The sequence below is a fragment of the Limulus polyphemus genome, unplaced genomic scaffold, assembly GCF_000517525.1.
Source record: "Limulus polyphemus unplaced genomic scaffold, Limulus_polyphemus-2.1.2 Scaffold11, whole genome shotgun sequence".
In the NCBI taxonomy this organism is placed as follows: Eukaryota; Metazoa; Arthropoda; class Merostomata; order Xiphosura; family Limulidae; genus Limulus; species Limulus polyphemus.
In genome coordinates this window covers 739,723-745,046 of record NW_013665621.1, presented here as the reverse complement: position 1 = coordinate 745,046, position 5,324 = coordinate 739,723, and the positions used below count along the sequence as shown (strand labels likewise).

General features: G+C 31.3%; 1 long non-coding RNA gene across 2 annotated transcripts in view; it reads left to right on the top strand.

Annotated features, from left to right (window-relative positions):
- Window positions 1-1,371: 1,371 nt before the first annotated feature.
- The window catches only part of LOC106478734, a 10,773-nt gene continuing 6,820 nt past the window's right edge, over window positions 1,372-5,324 (top strand). The window contains exons 1-3 of one of the 2 annotated variants that reach the window (XR_002609952.1): window positions 1,372-1,396; window positions 2,789-2,887; window positions 3,557-3,598. This is a non-coding gene — a long non-coding RNA (uncharacterized LOC106478734). Of the gene's footprint in view, window positions 1,401-2,788; window positions 2,888-3,556; window positions 3,599-5,324 lie in introns of both variants that reach the window. The other variant, XR_002609951.1, reaches the window with a different exon arrangement.

Here is a 5,324-nt window from a genome sequence, read left to right as displayed (position 1 = left end):
CCATAGAAAGAGAACGAACCAGCAAGCTAGTGTTTTAATTAATTAAACTATGTTTTGAATGTTGTAATTTATATGTCAACTAGAGGTCGCTCGATGCTAAGGTAGGCCTAGAACGCCTAGAAAGTTGTAAATTGGCGTCAAGTTGTTCTCATATATTCGAAAATATATCATATATATATATACGTAAGATAATTTTGAAGTGTGTAGAGTGAGTTGAAAAGTAGTTGAGGATATAGTTAAAAGAGTGTGGTGTTATTTCAAGATAGAGAGTTGGACTAGTCAGTGTATTTCACGTAAAATATTCGTATCTGTGTTTGTTATTAAGCCTACTAAGTTACCTTATACAAATAAGTTGATTTAACACTATTCCTAATATTGCTAGGGAGGTTCGAACGTCATTTGTAACATATGTCTACAACAATTTACGACAGTATATAAATGTTCAAGCTTAACAGTGGTGTAGGAAAATGTTGCGAAGTAGGAGTAAATGGGTAGACACACATATTTTACAATGAGAGATTGAAAATATATGGAGCTGCTAAAAGCAGCTCAATCTAAGGCGTCTGGGATATTCCCCCAGAAAATTAATATAATTATATAATTTACAGTTGATATATAAGTCAAATATGTTACAGCACCCCCGATTCCGACGCCTTTGCTCGAGAAAGAAACGTTAAGGGAGGAAATGGAGTAAATAGCTTTTGTCTTATGGACTGAATGTTTAACAATTTTCGCCAGATAATCTAAAAATACCCACCAACGAAGAAAGAATGTTACAGCATTAGTCTTAGTATTACCAGAGCGGGTCAATATGAGGAAACTACATTAGAAATTCTAAGAGGCTGTGAATTAAATAAAATAATAATAATAATAACGTATACCCGTATGTCAATCATACTACATCTTCTTTATTTAGTGCCGATGAGGTCTTTGGCTAAATATCAGGTCTCGTAAGGAAGGCTAGAATAATATTAGCACAAATCAAGGTTGGCCCAGAAGCTTTCTGTTTATATAAAATATCAAGTTATGTGCAATTAACCGATCCTATTTTTTAAGTACAATAATATGACAGAATATATATTTATTTTGTTAGTAATGAAACAGTTGCCATCCTAATATTTGAATATTACAGGTAGATAAATTACTGGAAATGTTAATGATTTAAGCGATTACCTACCCAATGTTTACTCATGTATACTGGTAATGTTTTAAATTTGACAATTCTAACTTTGATATATTGTGTTTATAAAACTCCACTCTTGAACGTTAACGTTATTAAAAAGAAAGTGGAGACCTAAGCTTTTATATATTTAGCCAGAAGAGGACGCTAAACAAAGTATATAAAACATGAGTCGAGGTGATTTCGATCTCTTTGTTCTAGGTGGTGAGGTATGAGGTGTGTTAGTATTATTTGTTATATGTATTGTAAGTAAATATTCTTGTGTTTTATGTTGTTTAAAGTTTGAGAAAAGGCTCGTTAAGTAGTTTTAAATAAAATGTTTTGAACTGGATAGTGGACATGGAATATTACTTTCACTGTTTCTAGATTATACTTGTTGTATATTAATCAATTCGAATCATTTAGGTGATGCGAGCTGCATATCCTTTATACTTGAATTTAATGATACAATTATAATTTATAAAATGTGAATTGAGAGTTTGGGCAAAATTTTGGAAGAACTATCCAAATATTGTTAAACTATGTCACGTATCGTACGTTACCAAAACGAAGTAGTAGTACTGTATTTTAGACTAAACATCGGATTGAGCAGTTTTTTTACAACTTGATATGACTTATCTAGCCTATGTGACTGACGGTGATATTTGAGCTAATCTCAATGCAATGCGTGAATTGACATTTTTACACTCCATCTTTCCTAAGTCTAAGGTAAAAGGGTTAAATTTAGTTATTTTACCTCGGGTATGGCAAAATTCTATTTTCTAATCACAAGTTATTTTCGTTTTGGAAGATATGGTTATTGAACAGAGTACCACTTAGATGTTAAAATAGTCTTTGGTTAAACTTAAAGTATATGAAGACTAGAATTAGAAAATAATTAGGCTAGGCTTCCATGTGGAATACTGTTAGTGTGAATAATATTTGTATGTTGATCACTAGTGTTATTGAGTATTAGTATTTTAAGACTTATCTGGGAGATTATTGGTTAACCTGATATTCTTTGTGGTGTATTCTGAAAACAATAGTGTGAAAAAAAAAATGTTAAAAGAAAACTAGTGCTCAACAAATTTTGTTTTGAAAACAGGGTGATTGACTTTTGATAATAGAAGTTTTATGGAAGTCCTAGGACCAGAGGGAATAAGCAACCCTTTGAACATTTTACTTTAAGTTATAAGTTGATCATCTATTAACTCAGTATTTAATTGAAGTGTTTCAATGTTACAAATTTGTTTAGTAACATCAAAATTTTAAGTAGCTTTATGTTAAATGTTTTATATCATGCACCTCACTCTTAACATAGAAGCTTAATGCAACTATGTGGAGTATCTGTGCTAGATAAAAGCAAACAGGCACGGTGGGTAGAATACTGGTTGCTGCTTGACTGACTTGAATGTTTGCTACATTTTCATTATAGTTATTGTCTAATCCCTCTGGGAATGAGTTGATTATCAAAGTATTTGCACTTTATAAAGGTATGAAATTAATATGGTTGTGGTGATCAAATATTACTTGCCATTGCAATTAATATGTGTGATCACACAAGTAATGGTTGATTCATTTAGTGTTAATTTTTCTATTGCTAAACATGGTTAAAATCCTATGTTTCAGCTGCCACATGCAGGGAAGTCTTGAAGGGTTGGGGTTTGATCCTGTGTACTCTTTAACATAGCTATTTGTATGATTGCAAACTCTTCCAGAATTCATCTTGTAAGTTCTGCTTTTTGATGGTATTTTCTTACAATTATGGATTTTTGTTAGCACTGATAAGATTGTAAGAAGCATAGCTTAAGGAAAGATGTTTATCTGTCCAAAAGGTTAAGCACAAACCATTTGTTTATATATTTACCTTTAAAGTTTACAGGTACAAACTTAAATGATCATGAGTACGAGTTAATTTTCAAGAGCATGTCCTCAAACATTTGAAAATTTATCTGGAGTATTTCTAGCAATATGTTAAAGAGCAAAACTTGCCAGAAAACGTTTTTAACTGGCTTGACCTGAGCAAGTTGAAGGCAGTCCCTGGTTTTCAGAAATGAACAGGTCTTATTCTCAGTAAATTTTAATATAAGGTCTTGACTAGAATTTACTTTTCAAGTCTTGTGCACAGCTTTGGTCTCCAGACAGAAAACTTAAAATCCTCAGTCTGGTATAAAGTGTGTGCTAAAGAAATTTTATCCAGGAATGTTACTAATACCAGTGAGGTTGTATTAATCTGGTTGTTCAAAAGGATGGCACATTTTTTATATTTTGAGTTTCTAAAAGCAAACATTTGGGAAATAGATTAATAGTAGTCCAAAGAAGCTAAATACTACTTGATTTTATAAATGCATATCCTGTGTATTTGTCAAGTTAAAATAAACTTTTGTTTAATTGCAGAAAAAGAACTGAACTAGAAAAAAAAATCACAGAACATTTAAGGTAAGTATTTTATTTGTTGAATTCTATGGTGGGATTGGTGTGAATACTGAGAAACTAGGTTAATATGAGAAGTAATTTCTTAATGACTCAAAGAATGGTTAATGTGGAATGATTGCATTATGATGTAAAATATCTGTTTGCTTTGGTTAAATTATTTACATTAAAATGCCATGTTTCTTGGAAATTAACATGGTGTATTAAAATACTTTACACATTTTGAATTGTTTACTTTTATTCCATTACAATATAAGTGTATTTGGCATTGACTGGTATCTACAACATCAGTCAACAGTATTGGTGTTGTTCGTAATGCAATGCTAGATTGAATCCAAACCATTAAGCATCGTTGGAGCCAGCTCATGTATTCCTGAGTTCCTGGTTGTGTTTGGGACAGATCAAATGAGTTTGATTAGTTTACTTCTGTTTTGTATGTTTATCAACACTTGTTGGTGGATACTCCATACTCCCATCCTGTTTGTAATATTCCTATCTGTAGAAAAGTTGAGAGTAAAATAATGGAAGTTAAAGATTTTGTTTCAAAATTATAAGTATTAAAAATGTATTCTGTGACATATGCTGTTTGAAAGTGTGAAATTTCCCCTATTTCAAATGTCATCTGTCAGTAAACATATGCATGTGGTTAAGAGTTAGTATTAATTATTTTTCACTACTGTATTTCTGTATGGTTTGGGTCATTTTGACCAACCTCGTAATCACCATAAAAAAATGTATATAATTTTATTTTTGTTTTAGATTGACTACAAACTAACAAATGTATGTGCACTCATGTTACCATTATCCAATAATATAAAAATGGCCTTTACAAAGTGACATGTCTTGGTTGTGTTTTTGTGAAGTATTTTGTAAAATAGTTATTTCAGTTGTAATACATCATATGTAAACATCTCTATTTACAAACAAGTTCTTAAAACAAAATGGTAAATAAAGAAGTATATTAAACAATTATCTCCTGGTTAAGAAATCTGTCTACTGTAAGTTGTTAAGCCTTATCAAGTTTTGCACATGGTGGATGTGAAACAAAATAAAATTCCAATAACTTAAGTTTAGAAACTAAGGTGTATTTGGGTCTAAGAAATCTGAAATTTCACGCTCACTAGTCTTGCCTTGCCACCTGAATATTTCAAAGAGGCTGAGAAAGCCACAAGGGGGATATTCTGAGCTTTTGATTGGTTATTTCACATGTCATAAGACAGCAGTAGGTGTATGTAAGCAACTGTTTCCTAAAATGGAAAGAGGTGGGTGGAGCTGCTGTTTAATTCAGTAAATGTAGTGATGTCTTACAAGTAGAAAAGATAGGTGGTTCTTATTTTATGTTTTAGCTTGTGAATATCTGTAATTTGAGTTCCTAATTTGTACAAAACTTTAGACCTAGTATTTTGACATCACAAACATCTTATCTGGACCAATGCTGCATTCAGCATGACACACACGCAATCAATATTTTAAGATTTACTTTTAACCCTTTCAAGATGGGTCACAGGTAAAAGGCCATGTCATCTTATTTGACTCTCATTCAAAATTTTTTTTAACTATTTCATGAATTTGAGTTTGGTATCAAACTGTAGATTATAATTCAAATTTTAGAACTGTAGATTACTCAATTTGTTACTTTAAAAGTAAATATTAAAAAAAAAAAGATAAACATGGATTTTTCTGTGTATCATGTTGAATGCAGCATTGGTCCAGATAAGATGTTTGTGATGTC